Source organism: Trachemys scripta, chromosome 8, assembly GCF_013100865.1.
Source record: "Trachemys scripta elegans isolate TJP31775 chromosome 8, CAS_Tse_1.0, whole genome shotgun sequence".
Taxonomy (NCBI): Eukaryota; Metazoa; Chordata; order Testudines; family Emydidae; genus Trachemys; species Trachemys scripta.
The window spans coordinates 107,621,705-107,640,875 of NC_048305.1; the positions used below are offsets into that span (position 1 = coordinate 107,621,705).

The 19,171-nt window shown below is 41.7% G+C and overlaps 1 protein-coding gene across 16 annotated transcripts in view; it reads right to left on the reverse strand.

The window, feature by feature from the left end:
• Window positions 1–19,171, reverse strand: part of ST3GAL3 (ST3 beta-galactoside alpha-2,3-sialyltransferase 3) — a 383,098-nt gene that overhangs the window by 272,851 nt on the left and 91,076 nt on the right. The window lies entirely within an intron of this gene.

The window sequence follows — 19,171 nt, forward strand, 5'->3', positions numbered from 1 at the left end:
ACTGATACACCAACGATTATGAGCAATATGTGAACAAAACTCCAGCAGCCAGCAAGCTGTACGGTCATACTGAACTGATGCAGGGACAAGTAAGGCAGCCCTTCTTTTATGCAACTGCTGTCCCTGCACTGATTTCATCATTCAGTGAAGACACCAGTTTGTTGAATATTACCACTGCTCAGTCAATTCAGATGCCCTGTACAATATATGATTACCTGTGTCTCCATCGAGTCTTACTTCAGCCGCAAGGACTGAACGTAAGATGGGGTAAAAGACAAAGAACATAGTGAACAATAGCAGTGTGCAATGGATGTAGCCAAATCCAGTTTTAGTTCACCTTTCTAAACTGTTGCTTCATCTTTTCAGTTAATATCTTTTACTGTAAAACAGTTTCTTTGTGAAGTCAGTTCCCAGCTTTTTTGTTCCTTTTACAGATTCTCTTTCAGAGGATTTTGAGAGACTGCCCTATCCCACCAGAAACCAAAGAAGCTGAAGTAATATCTTTTCATATCCTACACACACACAGAAGATGTTTTCAGCAGAAACAGATTTTAGTAATAGACTAACCCCCCAACAATCCAGCCCCCTCCAAAAAAGACGTTCACTAACTAATATTGCATGCTGTTTTGGAAGTGGTCCTGAGAAATCACAAAACACAAACCATTGGTCTCAGAGGAGTTATAAGAGTTTAGTAATAAAGGTTTAACACAGCCAGGATGTCATATACCACTATAGTAATATGCTCCACAAACCAAGCCATGCTCAGAACACAGCAATATGCTGAAACGGCACTCTGGCACATCTCCTTAGAAAAAGTACAGGCTTTAGAAACTGTACTGCTTTCTGCCAAATTGTGCATCATGAACATGGTTAGGACAGCAGTGGTTTTCATCCCATAACGTTGCTCTCCAGATATCCGGTCAGGCTCACTACAGAACCAGTGGGAGCACTGAGTGCTATTAAGAAGAATTCCCACATCCAAAGCTTGATCACCAGAGACTGCCAGTGTCCAAAGCTTGATCATCAGGTATCTGAATTTGGGGTGGCATTTCCAATGACAACATTCATGAATCAGACGTCTACTATTGCCGTCCAAGTGAGGCTTTAGGGTCACTTTTTCCACTTTGGAATCAGAAGATTGTACTGTAAGTGAAATGGTCTGTCATGCAAACACAGACCTCCCATTTTCAATGGCACATTGATAAAGGATAAGATCACTATTTTTCACTAGTCACCAAAGCCACTATTGCCTATTTGAGTTTAAGAGATAGTAGGGAAAATTCAAGAATTTTGGAGACATTATTAATCTCTTACTTGTTTAGTGACTTAAAGGTGTGTAGGGTTTCCCAACTCACTAAGTTTTGGTCTCCTGATCCTTTCCAAAGCTCTGCAAAGGCCATGTCGCAATGAAAACACAGGAGCAGTTTGAGCCATGTTAAAGAAAAACATTCCTCCATTCAGCATGGGAAGTGGAGGATGATTAGAGCTCACCACTTTGTACAGTAGACCCATCACAGGGGATCCGCTTGGCAGAAAGAACCAACAGTATCAGAACATTCCCCACCTCAGAAAGGAGAAAAGAAATGCCAGCCCAAGAGACAGCTTTGGCTGTAGAGAGGAGTTACCAGGCATTTGCTAAATTAATTATAGGTAGCAAAATGCATTTACTTTTTTAATACTACTTTTCGAAAAAAGGAGCAATCCATCACAGGCAGGGTGGATAAAAATCAATGATTAAAAAAAAAATGTTTTTTTAAATCAGATTTTTTTGATAAAATGCTTTTTGAGGAAAACACTTACCTAAAGATAGTTTTAATTAAGATACATTATAGCTCAAAGATATCTCATCATGGAATAGGGATTATAAATTCTAATTCTATAGTATGAGACAATATATTCATGTAATGTTTAAGAAAAGTTTTGTAAATGAGTTCCAATAGTTCATGGATTAGGGACCCGATCTTATGGGGTTCCACAGGCTTCTATATAGATTATTTGGTTTAATCTTTCTATCTACCCAATGGGACTCAGTTCTCAGTCTAGAAATACCAGCAGAGATGCTTAGTTTTGCAGTTCTCAAACTGTGGATTTGTGTTTCCAGAGGCAACAGCAAAAATGTTTTTAAATAAATAAATAATATAGAGAGGTGAGAAATAACAGACCTCAACTCTATTGTCCCTCTGCAAATTTGTGTACACAGAGTCAATCCCTTACCTCTCTCTACAAGTGCAAAGTTTCAAAAAGTTCAATGAATAGAAGATTGTTGGGGGCAGAATAGATCTGGACAAGGAGAGGAAGTTTGGAGATAAACATGAGAAGCGAGGGACATATGCTTGTTTTGTTAAATTATTATATGTTTGCTGTTGAAGAAAAAAAATCCAGAATACTTAACATTGTTATTTTAGTTAAATAAAACAATTTAAATGTCTGTCTGGTGATGTTCTCCTCCTAATACAGGATGGCAAGAAAATCCTCCAAACATTAATGATTAACCTGTTGAATTGGAGATATTTATGAAGTCATTGGGAGGTGAACTATCTGCTTCAGTTACCTTTGGTAAATGAAATAACCAAACAATCATTCATTTTCTGATATAGCTGTAAAACTAATCTGAAAAGTTTTTAAACAGTGATTTATTTTGAAAATGTATGGTGTGCACCTTCTAAAAATGAAATCTACATCTATCTCTGAGTTGTGAAGAATATGTATTAAGATTATAACAACCAACAAGAATGCACTTTTATGTAGAAAACCCTGATTAAATTGAGTCTTCCCAACTAGTGATTTAAATAATTATTTAAATCAATTTGATTTAAATCAAATCCACCCTGATTACAGGTGTACGAATCCTTGGATTGCATACTAAAAGCCCAACAGACTGTAACAGCACCTTTGAAGTTCATGTCTACCATGTGAATTTAGATTAGACTTTTACAGAAACTGTTCTGACAAAAATGGCATCTGACTGCATCTGTGATCAATCCAGCTCTCAATTACACACATTATAGCCTATCCACTAGTTCTGTAAAGAATGGTTAAAATGCCCGAGAAGGACCTTGTTATAGGACACAACAGGGGCAAATTTTATTGCCAAATCCAACCCCCAAGTTACAAGGTCTGTGAACAGGGTCCAAGATGAAAATACAATATTACCTTTTTTAAAAACACTGAACTGGACCAAAAATAATTTGCAAAAATACAAAATAAGACCTCAGTCCTCAACTGGATCCCAAGTTTGGGGTAAGTATTAGTAAACATTCCTTGTACTAGCCAAATTCAGTCATCATATTGACTGCCTTAGAGTAGTTCTAATCAATGTACACACACGGGCTTCACAGAGAAAGTCTCAATCTTATTTCTACAGCATCAGGAGCGCACACATCACAGATCTGAGCTGTTTCCTACCTCCAGTTAGTAACATATCCAGCCTAGAATGAATATAGGTGATTCTTCCCAATCAAAGGTAATGTGAGTAGAACAGGAGTGGCTCACTGTACCCCATCACTAGCCAAGAGACAGATTCTGCCCTAGTTGGGGAAGAGAAGTCAGCCAGCTGGGGACGCAGTTAAAATCAGACTGCATTGAAAATACAGTAAGGGTCATTAGCTAAATAACTATGAGAAATAAGATACTAGGATTTTTTAAAATGCACTTTATATTCTATCTCGGAACTAACTCCCAGAACAAACGTGTTTCTGAAGAGTTTTGTTAGGGCACATATGCAGTAACTCACTCTTCTAAAAAGCAACAGAGGGTCCTGTGGCACCTTAGAGACTAACAGAAGTATAGAGAGCATAAGCTTTCGTGGGTAAGATGCATCTGAAGAAGTGAGGTTCTTACCCACGAAAGCTTATGCTCTCTATACTTCTGTTAGTCTCTAAGGTGCCACAGGACCCTCTGTTGCTTTTTACAGATTCAGACTAACACGGCTACCCCTCTGATACCTCACTCTTCTAAGTGAGAGAGACAAGGTGGGTGAGGTATTATCTTTTATTGGAACAACTTCTGATGCAGCAGATGATGCCTCAGTTTTTCTGAAGTCCTTTTGCAGAGTTCTTCAGCATATTTAGAGGTGTAGATAGTGTCCAGAGGGTTATAGCTAGTGAGTCCTCTGGGGATGATGTTTTGGTTCTTGCATTTGGTAAGGAAGTAGATGTTGCTGTTAAATGTGGCTTCCCTTTTTACATTGTGGAGTTTCCATTTCAGATGGCAAAATTCAGTATCTTCCATTGTTGTTGTGGCCGTGTTGGTCCCAGCCTATGAGACCAACTCTGCAGAAGGACTTTAGAAAAAGTGAGGAACCATCTCCGACAGCAGAAGTTGGTCCAATAAAAGATATTGCCTCACCCACCTTGTTTCTCTCAGAGCCTGGAGCCAACATGTCTACAACAACTCTTCTAAATTAGACCCTATACACCCCTAGCTTTCCCAAGCACCCAAAGGTTTATGGCTAGTTATGAAAAAATAACCCTAAGCATTTCAGCAAAAACAGCTCTCTTTGAATTTGGGGCAGGAAGAAATAAAGCATAACTGTGGCTATTAAACTTATTTCTAGTCACTTTAATGTAACAGTTTTACATCAGATATAGAGAGGTAGCTGGTTGAGAGTCACTTCTGACTGCAGAAGTTGGGGGGTGCATGGCCCCTTTGGGGGGCATGTATGACTTCTCCAGGTGTCCTATTTTTCCTGTTAAACACAGACTAGAACAGGAATTAATCCATTTAACGATTCTCAGGCCATGTCTACACAGGAACACTCAGGAAAGTTAAGGCAAATCAAGTAAAGGTGTGAATTTTATGCTCCTTATTTACTGATGATCCTACTTTCACGTTAGCATTGCCTTTTCTCCTGGTCTTTTCATTAAAGCTCTTTATAGTCACTTCACTCCCTTTGGCAGCATTAATTCATTTTACTTTTGTTGTCCTTTTTCTGAGCAAGGTAAGATAGCACTGTGTAAGAACACTAGTGGCTGCAGAAACCTTATCTACAGCAGAGCTTCCACCTCTGCTAACCAAAATGTAGCTGCAGAGTGTTACCAAGGTTAATTTTTGCTTAAAAAAAAACAAACAAAAAAACAAAAAAACCCACAACTTTGGGCATTTACTTGAATGTCATTTATATATCACTTTACCCATTATCCGTGAGGTTTACTGGAACTAAGTCTAAGATTTTACTCATCAATATTTTCTCAATTTACACACGTGCACACGCACACACAGTTAAAAAATACAAAAAGTACTCCCATGCATAAGCACTGCAAGAAATTAAAACCTTAAACACATTTTCACAGCTGAGTTATTACAACATTTTCAATATCATGAGCACAAGAGTGAATATCTATAACACACCGCATATACCACACACACAAACTTCTGACTGCAGATGTGCATGGTGACTTGAAACATGGGGACTGCAAGCTGTTGGAAAGTGAACCATGTGAATGAAGCCTTGGGCAAGTATTGTCTCCAACTGACAGGAGAACTGAGCCCAAAGTTCATTCTTATTCCCTTTACAAGAGGAAAAAAGTCACTTTAGAATCCCACAACAGGAAACATCTGATTGTAAAAACCATTTCCAATAAATTCCGGATTTTCTACTTTAATAAACCGCCTCAAAATGAGGTTCCATTCCATACTTACTGTGTTTCTGTTTCATTAAATTGGAATACCTGCTCCGGGTACCACATGGCCACCTCCGCATTGGGAAACAGACATGGGATTGGGGGAGGGAGGTTTGCAAGTTCTGGCTCAGATAGAAACAAGTTTCTGCTCAACACCAACCCAAGTTTCCAAAACAAAATTTCCATTTTTTAAAAGGACAGGGCTGGGGGAAGTTATGAATCTACAGAAAACCAAAATCTTCAATTCTGCGAATAGTGAAGTTTTAATGGCTATTAGCCAGGATGGGTAAGGAATGTGTCTCTAGCCTCTGTTTGTCAGAGGATGGAGATGGATGGCAGGAGAGAGATCACTTGATCATTATCCGCTAGGTTCACTCCCTCTGGGACACCTGGCATTGGTCACCATCGGTAGACAGGATACTGGACTGGATGGACCTTTGGTCTGACCCAGTATGGCCATTCTTATGTTCTTGTCCCATTAAACCATACAGCAAATGTATGGCCAAAAACAATTGTATACATCCATTAGAAAAAAATCAAAATAATGTACAGCTAAATAACCCAAAACAAGTCAGAGCCCCTTAGACTCAAAACAAGATTCCCCTATAACTACCAAAAAGTATTGAGAAACCGCTTACTGATTTTTAGTGGGAGTCCTAATCTTCTGCTACATTTCCCATTCCCTGCACTTCCAGCAGTTTAAGACCTCTTAAGAGATGATGGCTCCGTTTTTGGCACACACAGGCTGCAAGTTCCAAGACAGTTCCAACAGTCATGTGACTTGATTTCAGAGTGATTGCTTCCCACTTGAGACAAGAATGGGGAAAGAGAAAGGTTTATATCTTCACTCTCATGGAGAAACAGAGTTCTTCCTCTCCTATATGTGTTCACCAGGTCCTTTGCTCTTGAGCATCCTTCTTCTGCCCCAAACCCATTGCCCATCAGTTATTTTTCATGCTTTGCTGTTGGTAAGAATTTAGGCAGCCAACAGGATATCAGACTGTGTTTCACCAGGGAGTATTTCAGACAAGGACACAGGATTTACTTTAGCATGTATTCTCCAAATTATACATACATCTATCAACTAATGCAATTTCCACAGCAACTTAGCATTAAAGCATCTCTCAGTATAGCCTCTCCATAGAGCACAGCCATGATAAAGCAACAGAAAACAGCCTCCATTACATTCATAGCATCAAAATGTAAGAGTTCAGTTGTGCAATCAGCTTGAGAATGAATTTTCCCCCATCACTTGCCTTCTAGTTGCCTCCCTTGTTATTTCATTCTTTGCACAGAGAATCTGCCATAGTTGATGAGGCCAGTGGTACTTCTAACCCAGTATCTGGTCTCTGATGGTGCCAAGTGCCAGATGCTTCAGAGGAAGGAGCAACAAACCCCAAAATGGGGAAAGTTATTTCCTAACCTGAGGCAGCTAGAGGCTTAAAGTTCCCATAGTGCTCATTACTGTGAAAGATTAAAAAGGGGGAAATTTCTCCCAGACCCAAGTGACAATCCACTTATCCCTTGCAGAATGGAGAATTGAAACGCCCATATAATTTTATCCAAGCTAGCCTCTGTGGATGTTATGCTTATTCATATAAGCATCACAGTTTTAAACTTACAAAGCTAGGAAGGCAGTGTGGACCAATGCGTCTAGGATACCAAACAAGGACATCTAGATTCCCCCCCCCAGTTACGATATTGACTTACTGTGTGAGTCACTTACTTGGCCAAGTCACTCAACCTCACTAGGTCACGTTTCCTCATATACAAAATGTGCACACTCACACCTCTGGAAAGAACCAACGTTTCTGAATGAAAACCGCTGTGTCAGCCTAATTTCGATACCTGGGAAGCTACTTGAGCAAGGTTTCAAAAATTCAATTTGCAAATACCTGGAGGCTGGAGGGATGATCACTAGCAGTCAGCATGGATTTACTAAGAACAAATCATGCCAAACCAGTTTGATTTCCTTCTCTGACAGGTTAACTGATTTGGTGGATTGGGGGAATGCGGTGGACATAATATACCTGGACATCAGCAAGGCTTTTGACACAGTCCCACATGACATTCTGATAAATAAGCTTGGGAATTGGAGGCTCGGCAGAACTACCGTTAAGTGGATACATAACTGGTTAAACAACTGCAAACAAAGAGTAACTATTAATGGGATGTCGTCAAATTGGAGGGAGGTCTCAAGTGGGGTTCCACAGGGATCTGTTCTGGGTCGGTGATGTTTAACAGCTTTATTAATGACCTGGATGTAGGACTAGAGAGCTTACTGATCAAATTTGCAGAGGACACAAAGCTGGGTTGGGGGTGGGGGAGTTTGCCAATACTTTGGAGGATAGAGCTAAAATTCAGAAGGATCTTGATAAATTGGAGAACTGAGCTATAGACAACCAAATGAAATTCAGCAAAGACAAATGTAAGATGCTACCCTTAGGGAAGAAAAACCTAATGCACAAATACAGACTGGGGGAGAGCTGGCTTGGCAGCAGCACTGCTAAGAAATATCTGGGTGTTGTGGTGGATCACAACCTCAACATGAGTCATCAACGTGATGTTGTTGCCAAAAAAAAGGAGGGGGGGAATGCAATTTTAGGTTACATTAACAGACGTATAGAGCATGCAAGTCACGGGAGGTGATTGTACCGCTCTACTCAGCACTGGTTAGGCCTCAGGCAGATTATTGTGTCCAATTTTGGTCACCAATGTATAGAAAGGATGTAGAGAAACTGGAAAGGCTCCAGAGGTGAGCGACAAAGATGATCAAAAGAATGGAATGCAAGCTACATGAGCAAAGGCTGAAGGAACTGAGTATATTTAGTTTGCAAAAGAGGAGATTAGGAGGGGACCTGATAGTGGTCTTCAAATACGTGAAAGGCTGCCATAAAAAGGATGGAGAAAAGTTGTTTCTCTCTTGCCTCAGACAACAGGAAAAGAGGCAACTGGTCCAAACTACAGCATAGCAAATTTAGATTAAATCTAAGGACAAACTTCCTAACTCTAAGAACAATAGAACAATGAGACAAACTGCCTAAGGAGGTTGTGGAAGCTCCTTCACTGGAGGTTTTTCAAAAGGAGGCTGGATCCATCTGTCTTGGATGCTTTTGACACAACAAATCCTGCATCTTGGTAGGGGGTTAGACTAGATTACCTTTGATGTCCCTTCTAACCCTATGGTTCCATGACTCTATGATTCTATTACTTACCTCAATAGTATCAAGTAGCACTGAGTTCCACGGGTTAATTATCAGCTGAAATGTATTTTTTTCTCAATGCTGAATGTTACCTTTTAATTTAATCAAGCCTCTCTCACTGTTATATTATGGGAGAGGTGATCAATCAGTCTTTTTCTCTGCACTACTACAAAGCCTTCCCCATCCTTATGTTTACTGATGTCATGTTTGGCCACTCTCCATCAGGCCATTCATGAACAAATAGTGTGTTTGCAAAGCAAAGTGCAATATTCATATTCCAAACACTGCTGCATGCTCAGCGTGCTTAAAGCATTTTAAAATGATTTCTTTTATACAGCAGTAACCACAATGGAAGCCTTTAGTTTTCATGCTCCAGCTGGCAAAGGTTTCAGAAGGATTTTATTGACAGTTCCGGAACAGTCACTCAGTAACAGGGAAGTTTGACGTGATTTAATCTCAAGACTAATATTAATATGGAGTTATGTAACCTTCCCAACTCAGTGGTATACGAAGCTGTGTGAGAGACCATAATGTGACACTTCATTTATCAGCATTCCTGTGTTTGGAGCTCCTCCGAGACACAGCTCAGGTCATTGCCCTGTAGTTCCCAGAATCTTCCACAGGCTTCTCTTTCTACTTCCCGCTTTAGAAATTGCCTAAGATGTATTCTGCTTTTTGTTGCAAGGCACATTTAAAAAACAAAAAAATCTCAACATTTGAAGTACAAGTTCTCTTGGTATCAGCACAGGAATGCCATGATATGGCACAGTTGCCTGGTGTTTGTCCTTGAAAAATAGGGAAAATGGTCCCCTTCCTACAGTTGCTGCAGGTGGAATCAGGGAACCGCAAGACACCAGTTAAGTACCGCTGTACAAAAGTGGCCCACGTACAGCCCTTCACAACTTGGACAGGAGCCCTGTACCGGGCTCATTCTTGTATCCAATTTTCACATAAGCACAGGGTGAGGCTGTACAGCATCAGAGCACACACACACCAGGTTCTGATTGCTTCTGCTGCACCAGGTAGTCAACCAGAGGTGAAAGACAGGGCACGCACAAAGTGCAATTTCACCCCAAAAGAACAGTGAAAAAAATTATTTACTGAGTGCCAACAGCATGCGTGGCCCTAAATGCTTTTGTCTTACAGTCCAGAAAAGCCTCCAAGAATTCCACAGCAAGTCAGTAACATAAAATTTCTTGTTGCTTATTCTCAGATCCAGAGTTTCAGTAAAAGTGTGTTAAAAGCTGGCTGATTTCTTAAGATCGGATAGCCCTAGCTTTGAAGAGCACAAACGGTCAGATCTTCCCCTAGACGAACAACAGGTTAGGATCCAGAGACATCGAAACAATGTCGAGAGCTCCAGATATCTTGCAGGGAAGTAGGATCTGAGCCCAGCCTGCTGTCCAGAGATGACAGGTGAGACTCCAGCTGGTCCTGCTTCTAATCCCGTGGGGAATCCCAATCATCACCCTTACGAGAAGGAACATCTGCATACATATGAACTAGAGGGCGGTCTCACTGAGGCTATAGGTGTCCTCAGGTATCTCAGGAATTGTGGAGGAAGATGAGCTTGACTGTACCACTCCCCTGGAAGACTCACCCTCCCTGCTCTCCATGTGTCAGGATATAATGCCTGCATCTGTAACTTTCACTCTATGCATCCGAAGAAGTGAGGTTTTTACTCACGAAAGCTTATGCCCAAATAAATCTGTTAGTCTTTAAGGTGCCACCAGACTCCTTGTTGTTTTTGTAGATACAGACTAACACGGCTACCCCCTGATACTTGACCTCCAGAAGGTGAAGCCCATACAAGCTGGTATGGGGATTGCCAGGGTGCTGGAGAAGCTCAAGGTGGGGTAAGCTTGGCCTCCAGAAGCCCCATTTTAAAGGGCAGAGGAGATACAGACTTACTCCTCAGTCAAGAGGAGAAAGATCAAGAGCGTAGTGTGGGATGGAGATGATCTTGAATCCCAGAAGACTTTCCCCTTAATGGCAGAAAGAAAACTTTTGATCAATCCCACACAGATACTAAAAATACCTGATCTCCTTAAAGTGCTTAGTTGTTATCTTAAAACTTCAGAAACATCAGAACATTTGGTTAGGTCTCATTTTCCAGAAAACCAAATAGCAGTATTCTGGAGGTGCTGGTAAAGGCTCCACAGTTAAGGTTAAGTTCTATTTTGTATTTGACGTAGAGTCAGCTCATTTGTTACATATGAAAAATACAGCGTATCGCCCGCAAACTTATAGCACTTGCTTTTTAAGTAGAGAATAAGTTTTCTGAGACGTTACAAGTAAATCCATTACTTAGCTTATGAGTTAAAATTAATTTTAAAACAAGTCCTTTAAGAAATTCAGCATCTTTTTCAGTCTTTTCTTTGTCCTGAATGACTTTAATAATAAAGACAAAACACCACAAATTCTTGACACTTTCCATGGATTTAACATTAATTGAAACCTTGTCCGTAGTCTGTCTTTGAAGAAATTACATCATAGTTAAACTAGGGCCATGTATACATGTCAAACTTCGGTCAGTACAGATTACATAGGTGTACAGCCACCGAAGCGTGCATAGTGCTCTGGTGCGTGCATAGTTGGCTGCTTGCACTGGCGCTGCATGTGGTTGAGCCGATATGAAGTGCAATGCACCATAGGTAGGTAATCCCAGTGTGCCACGTCGCCCAGAGCAATGTCTTTTGGGACATTTTCGCAATGTTTTCTGGGATACTAACAATTCACCCAGGGGTTTCTGTGAGCTAGGGGTTAAGTACCGAGCATGCAACTTTCTCCATACCATAATACATTCCACATCCCATAATTTTTGCACCATTTTTTAAAAATTTCCACAAACCTGCACAGAAGCATGGAGCTCACAGAGTTCAGCACTGTTATGATGAACGCTGTGAATACAGGACACACAATTCTCCTGGGTTTGCAGACCTTCAGGAAGCATGCAACAGCTGAGATCACAATGAGGAAGATGAGGGTATCTTCAAGGATAATTTGTTGATGGATGTAGCAAAATAAATAAATTCTAGGCTGCTTGTGGCATTCACAGAGCAGCTGCAGACAGCAGAGTGTCACTTTTGGTCCCAATGCAGGTTTGGGACGACAAGCAGTGACTGCAGAACTGTTGAGTGCGAAAAGCCACATTTCTGGATCTGTATGCCAAGCTCGCCCCAGCCCTCCAGCACAGGGACACCAGAAAGAGACCAGCATTGATAGAGAATCGAGTGGCAATCACACTCTGGAAACTTGCAATGCCAGTGGGAAATCATTTTGGAGTTAGAAAATCCATGAGGGGGAGCCACTGTCATGCAAGTGTATAGAGCCATTGTCTCCTGCCACACAGGACTGACTCTTGGCAATGTGCAAGAAATAGTGGATGGATTTGTGACCATGGGGTTCCTGAACTGTGGTGAAGCAACAGATGCAACACACATCCCTATTTTGGGACCAGCCTACCATACTACTGAGAACATCAACAAAAAGGAAGCCTTTTGGTAGATCGAAGAGTCTTTGGCAAATGACCTCACTAGTAATTTCAATGATGTAATTTTTGGTTTTTGCCTGCGGTAAGATAACTGACTGCTGTGCCTGCGACTATGAACTATGTGGTGCTTGCTGTCCATATAGAAATATGGCTGGGTGTTTTCCTGAGGCTATACATTCTGTGGTGCTTGATGCACATTTATAAGTACTGTTTGATTTCTTGACTGCAGCTATGCATTCTGCAATATTTGTTCTGAACTAATAAAGATACTTTGATACGTTGATTCTCCAATAATGGACCTTTATTATACAAAAATTGACAAAAATCAGGGCACAAAATCAACATGCAAATAAACACATCATACAAACTTTTACCCTAACTTAACAGGGTGAAACTTCTAAAATTCATATTGAAAAGGAAGTAAACATTTATGTCTATTTGTGTAAACATAAAGGATGTTCAGCATCATCCATTATGGTTACACCTACACCAATCTGTGGTTTGCACACCTCAGTGTATGTGAAGCTACAGTTTTCCTTGTTCCCCAGTGTGGAGTGGTAGGGATAAGGATGCAGTCCATAATACCAAGTGGCATACTCGAAGATGAAAGGAGCAGCAACCATGGAGTTTTTCCAGGAGTGCAAAGGCTGATGAGTCCAGGATTTGTGGACCAGTACGTCAACTGGGTCTGCAGCATTTGGGTTTGCTGCCTCAGAAGACCAATTGTCCTGGTGCACTTCCCACTCCTTTTCCTCCTGGGACTCCCAGGCCTTTTGCCTGTCCTCTCTCAGTCATATTGGCCCTCCAAGCCCTCTGTTCACAGTCCAGGGAAGCCCTGGCTTGTGGGATTTCACAGAACATGTCCTCCTTAGTCCTCTTCCTTCTCCTCATCAAGGTCAGGAATTCTGCAGCTGTGGAAGGGGCTCCCCTCCAGGCCACCACATCAGAAGCTGCTGCTAAGAACAGATGCACCATTAGATTTTCAGACACAATGGAAATGGAAAGAGATGTTTCACAACTCCCTTCCCATATTCCCATTAATACTTTGAAGAAGAAATGCCCATTGACACTTCAGCTTTGGGGATCCTCAGTACCGAACCGCGTTCCAGCTCCAGCCATGGTGAGTGGGGTGTGGTAGGGAGGAAGGGTTGGGGGATGAAGTTCTGTTGGACGAAGCTATACAATGTCAGCCTCTATTCCAGGGTACGAGTAGAAGGCTGGGCAGTGAACATTGGCACTATTTTTCACTGGCAGTGGGGATTTTGGCTGATGTCTTACTCCTGAATGTCACAAAGGCACAGAGAACCAAGCTGCTGCTGGTTTCCCCCAAGCCACATGTCACTAGCCTGTTTGCTGCAACGGTACCAGCCAACCTCACTGCAAAGTCGCAAGGCAAAGTTCTATTGCAGAGGAAGAAATAAGGCCGCCAACCCTAGAAACCTTTGGGAGGGGATTGCAGAGTATCCCTACGAAAGTTAAGCGAGATCTCTCAGGGAGATAAAAGGGACATCTTTCTTCACATAAACAAAGTGCTCCCCAATCCCACCCCCCCTCCCCCCGCCCCAAGGCAACAAGGAATTGAAAGGCAGATACCGATTCTACCTCTGTTCCACCTCCACCCTACCACTGGACATTAAATGGATGTGGATCATGTAATCAGAGTGCCCTAGTACTGTGCAGGAATTGGTTCTGAATTTACCTTTCTAACTTTTTATTTTCTCATGGTATACCAGTAAAACAATGAAAAGTCAATATCTTTGTCTTGTACACTTGTGGATAGGCCAGGCGCCATCTTTAAATGCACACACTTACCAGAACTCCCTTCCCGTTCATGAGCTGCACTTGCCTGGTGGGACTGGTTAGACTCCTGCTGAGTTTCAAATGAATCCTGGCTCGTGGCATCATTGGAGTCACCCACCACGTCTTCCACCCTCCTCCTCCTCACTGTTCAGGCAGGAGTCTCCATCTTGGGCTCCTCAGGAGGTACACACAGTGGTCTGTGCGGTGCTGGTGGGGTCCCTGCCAAGTACGGCATGCAGTTCATTGTAAAAACGGCAAGTCTGATGGGCAGCACTAGATTTCTTGTTGCTCTCCCTCATCTTGTGATATCCCTAGTAAAGTTCCGTTATTTTCACATGGCACTGCTGCTGATCCCTGTTGTACCCCTTTGCCTGAATCCCCCATGCAAACTGCTCAGAGACGTCCTCTTTTCTACAGCTGGTCCATAGCAGGGGTTTGCACAGCCTCTTCTCCCCACAGGCTCAGGAGAGCCAACATTTCTTGCCTGCTCCAAGCAAGAGCATGTTTAGTACCCCTGTGTGTGCATGGAGCCATGGCTAGTTGGATGCATACAACAAAAGGGAGCTGCAAGATGTGCTTGCCAAAACAGGCAACCAGGAAAACACCCAGGGTTTTTAAAGGGGAGGACAGAGCTCTGGTCTGTGACTTCTGGGTAACAGAGTTTTAAATGGTGACCCTGTGACAATGACTACTTTGGACAGGGGAATTGTGAGACACTGGCTGGAGAACTGTTAGGATCAACACAGGTCATGCAGTGTCCACACTCACACTGCATTGACCAAAATAGGTCAATCACGGATCTGCACCATTCGGGGACATGGTTTTAGTACATCGCTGTAGCAGGATGCTTGTGCTAGCCAGAGACAAATTTGAGTGTAGACATATGCATAAATAAGTCAACACAGTGACTTACATGGACCTCACTTTGTAATATAGAGCAGGCCTAAGTTGTTAATGACTTGTATCTAATTGTTATGATTACATAGGCTGCCGGCAGATCAGGGCAACAGCTCAGGTGACTCTTCAGAGAAGCCATAGTAACACAGGTAACTCAAACCAATCACCATTTGTTTTGCAAACCTGCTCTTTAAAGACTACATGGCTGCATGTCAGTTTAGGCTGTTCTCAGTAGGTGGCAGATGACAGAACAAGGAGCAATGGTCTCAAGTTGCAGTGGGGGAGGTTTAGGTTGGATATTAGGAAACACTATTTCACTAGGAGGGTGGTGAAGCACTGGAATGGGTTCCCTAGGGAGGTGGTGGAATCGCCGCCATCCTTAGAGGTTTTTAAAGTCAGGCTTGACAAAGCCCTGGCTGGAATGATTTAGTTGCGGATTGGTCCTGCTTTGAGCAGGGGGTGGGACTATCTGACCTCCTGAGGTCCCTTCCAACCCTGATATTCTATGATTCTGTGATTAGGCACCAGTGCTTAAAAGGTTTCCTATGGCACTGCTGCTTCAGCTCCACGGGTCAGAGAGGCAGGACTGCTAGAGGGACTGAAGCAGGACAACAGGGAAACTGTAAAAATTCAGAGACACTTGGACTCAAGGACTGGGCTCCCCCATCCCTCCTTTCACACAGCACTTCTCTCTGTAACATAGCCCTCTCAACCAATACATCAATTGCACCTTAACACCAAAGTTACCAGTACACTTCGGCTGCTACTCTGGCTGTAAACTCAGATCAATTGGACAGCACATTGTGCTGCTCCAATATGTCCTTACAAAATAAAACATTTAAAAAGGAAATGAAGGGTGATAATACAGGTCTTCAAATCATTAGCAATATAGTAAGGTAGCATTCCCTTTGGGTTTCTTGTTTGGTGCATGAATGAAACTTTTAATAATTATTTAAAATGCCAAGGAAATTCCGAGACCCCCCCAAAAAAACCTACATTAAAAGGGCATTAAGGTTGAGAGTGTCTATTAGTGACTTGTCATCATGAGGAGAAAAATATATAGAAAAAACTCAAATGTGTCTTTAAAAATCAGGTTAAAATTAACGTGGGATCACAAACACTAAAATGCCATAATCATATGGTTATTGAATGACGTTGCTATAGGACAGAGTTAAGGTTGTTTCGGTGCCTTACTGGTGTATTTCCATACTTCAACGTGTTTGATTTCTTTTAAATGTAATCGCAAGTCTGAATTTCCTGGGTTTGTAATGTAATGTTTTGTTGCAATGTTTTTTACTCTTAAAGTTACTGACAGGTACTTTCAACCTTAATTCTATTTTAATACCTTTTTTTGTCTGGGAATTATATGAGTGATAATGTTTTGCACTTATTTATCCAAAACTGTCAAAAGTGCTTTATGAGGTTAGGTATTAATCATCTTTTTTATTAAAGGATGCTATCTATATGGAATTAAATGAAAATTAGATTAACTCCACAATTTTCATGCCCTCAACCTGTTTTACTGTCCACTGCATCTGTACTATCCAATCCTTGCCCTTACATTGACATAGGATTCAATCACTCATCTTTCCTTTCCCTTTTGGGTAAACTATATAACTCTTAAAATACTGACATTTCTCTCAGTTTTAACTACATTTGCAAGAAAACCAACATTAAGAAAGTTCTATTACATCAAAAGGATTAACCAGTACTCCTGAAATATAAATACTTCCACCATGGAACATGTGCTCTTGGGTTTCTTTGAAAATGATCTACTATTTCTGATCTGAAGCCAGTGGTCAAAAGCCTCCCAAAAACAAAGCATACGTCATCTGGTCCAGCTGCCAAAAGACTTGTCGGCAAGCTCACAGACAGCTTTACATTGACACTTCCCCTCTCTCTCAGTTCTACTGAGAACATAAAAAATGACAGGCAGGATTAAGGTACAAGAAAAGAGGCATATGAGGGATAAACTATCTTCTGACACAGAGCACTTTACAGGTAGCCGCCTTAGAAAGTGGCAATGCCCCACTTTTTTCTTCATTACTAAGACCCAAAAAAGGACATTTATTGAATGAAAGTTGATATTTAACAGACCCAGCCTGTGGATCTGTTTTCCATTGCTGTCTTTGCATGGTTGTAGTGCCTTCACTGGCGGTATCACCATCATTTGAATTTCAAGAGATTACTGGCTTTTCATCCCCTACAGGCTCACTGGCTCCATACTGCAGTGAAATTTGTGATTTACTGTGTTCTACAATAAAGAAAAACACTGCACATCTCTAGCCACCAAAGAAACATGATTTATTTCTAACCCCTAAATACAGAGAGATGTGAAACGTGTGTTCCTCCAAAAAAAATGCAACTTTAATATACCAGGAGTAAAGATGTTCTAGAACAAAGTCACTTAAGAGGAAATGTGAACAGCACAACTCTTAGCAGGTTAAAAACTGATCTTCTCACACATCGTTTACGACAGATATAGGATCTGAAAGCTGTCAAATTCAAAATCAGAGAAAGCCCATGGTAGCTTTGCTCAGTCATGTGCTGCGATTCCCATTTCTAGGTTGCTGGGTTTTTTTGGTTTGATCTCAGAAGAAAAAGAACCTTCTTCATCAGATAAGATTTGAGGTACATTAAGTTGCTGGTCATCTCTATATGCAGAAAGCTGCAGGGCAATAAAAACTATTGAAAGTGCAGCAGCAAATGAAGAAGCAAATTATGAAACTATGCAGTCCCTAGACAAATATAGCTGGAGCCTTTGGAAAGAAAAAACATTCTATTCACTATACTGAACATAAAAATATAATGAATCCCTTTAAATTAGCGCTTGGCAAAGAAATAATCCAGTGAGAAAAATAAACGCCCAGAGCACCCAAAAAGTTACATACAGAGAAGTATTTGATCTGAACAAGGATAAGTGGACTTAGAACCAACTCTAAGCACCTAACTAAAGCAAGTTTCATGAACCAACACAACCCACTTAACTCAACACTCAGTGTCGTTTTCTGAGCTGGCAGAGGCTGAGGCTCCCCCAGGTTGTAGGGGGGTGAATAAAAGCTAGTCTTGTCACATTCTGTCTGATCACTCCCTGACTGATCACAAGCAGCACTGCCAAAACTCTGAACATTGCAGAGTTCACCCCTCTTGGTCACCACAACCCTCATTACTGACATGCAAGCAGTGCACAGAGAAAGGTGTGAGGAAGAGGTTCATGATTACCTGAGACCTGTGCACAGGTAAGAGGAGGAGAAATTTGACTAGACTCCACCTGCTGTTCTGGCCCCAGATTTTGTGATACAACTAGAATGCCCCTGCATGTGTTTTTGCATCACACTGTCATAAGAAAAAGCAGCTGTGTAAAGGTGGAGAGAATAATATGGAAGGCAAAGAACAAAATTTAAAAGTTTGGTTGAATGAAAATTGTGGTTCTGCTCCATTTGTTTGGTCACATGACTTCACCGACACATTCCTTCACTTAGCATCTCTTGAGTGTGTGGAACAGAAAGTTTCAGCTTTAATAGCAAAATCTGTCACCCTGTCCTCTATTACTTCTGTGCACAGTGCCCTAAAATCATGCAGCCACAAACCAGGAACATTTGCATTGTTCTTCAAAGCAGCCACAGCCCTGGAAGGCACAGCCCCGGGCAGCCAGAGAAGTAGAAGAGTGCCCAACATCTATTCCTGCTTACAAACCTGGATCACTGGGCTGTTTGACCTCAAGCCTGTGGAACAGTTTCTTTAAGAAGAGGAGGTTACTTTCCTGTAACTAGAAACTCTGACATGTGTAGTCCTGTGACCCTGGCCCCTCCAGCGACCACATTGAGAATGCTCAGTCAGGACAAACTGCAAAGAATGGGACAGACAATTCCCAAAACTGGTGGTTTATTCTTATAATTAGATTCACTGAGCCAGTCACAAAACAGCTTCTGTAATACCTCACTGGTTACCAAGAAGCCAAAAATACAGTTCCCTTTAAAAAGCGACAAGGAGTCCTGTGGCACGTATAGACTAACAGAAGTATTAGAGCATAAGCTTTCGTGGGTGAATAAGCATGCATCTGACGAAGTGGATATTCACCCATGAAAGCTTATGCTCCAATACTTCTGTTAATCTATAAGGTGCCACAGGACTCCTTGTCGCTTTTTACAGATCCA